The sequence below is a fragment of the Bombus impatiens genome, unplaced genomic scaffold (assembly GCF_000188095.3).
Source record: "Bombus impatiens unplaced genomic scaffold, BIMP_2.2 scf_0647, whole genome shotgun sequence".
Lineage (NCBI taxonomy): Eukaryota > Metazoa > Arthropoda > Insecta > Hymenoptera > Apidae > Bombus > Bombus impatiens.
Genome location: NT_177066.1, coordinates 314,318 through 314,526, shown reverse-complemented (window position 1 = coordinate 314,526; position 209 = coordinate 314,318). Strand labels below are relative to the sequence as shown.

At 48.8% G+C, this 209-nt stretch overlaps 1 protein-coding gene across 1 annotated transcript in view; it reads left to right on the top strand.

Annotated features, from left to right (window-relative positions):
- Positions 1 to 209, top strand: part of LOC100748854 (inactive tyrosine-protein kinase 7-like) — a 38,350-nt gene that overhangs the window by 25,276 nt on the left and 12,865 nt on the right. The gene's annotated exons all lie outside the window — the stretch shown is intronic.

Below are 209 nucleotides of genomic sequence, written 5' to 3'. Positions count from 1 at the left end.
CGTCCGTCACCCCTTTGGCGGCATTCTTTCATGTCCTTTTCGGTTTACAATGTACGTAAACGATCTCCAAGGGGAGTGCTTTGTCTTTTCAAGGGATATTAGATTTGAAACGGGACGCTTTTAGCTCCCCGGGCGATGCCCCTTTCGCGGGAATCGTTTCAATTCAACGAGGAAAATTATTTCGTTTTTATCCTTGGCGCGCGGTCCCG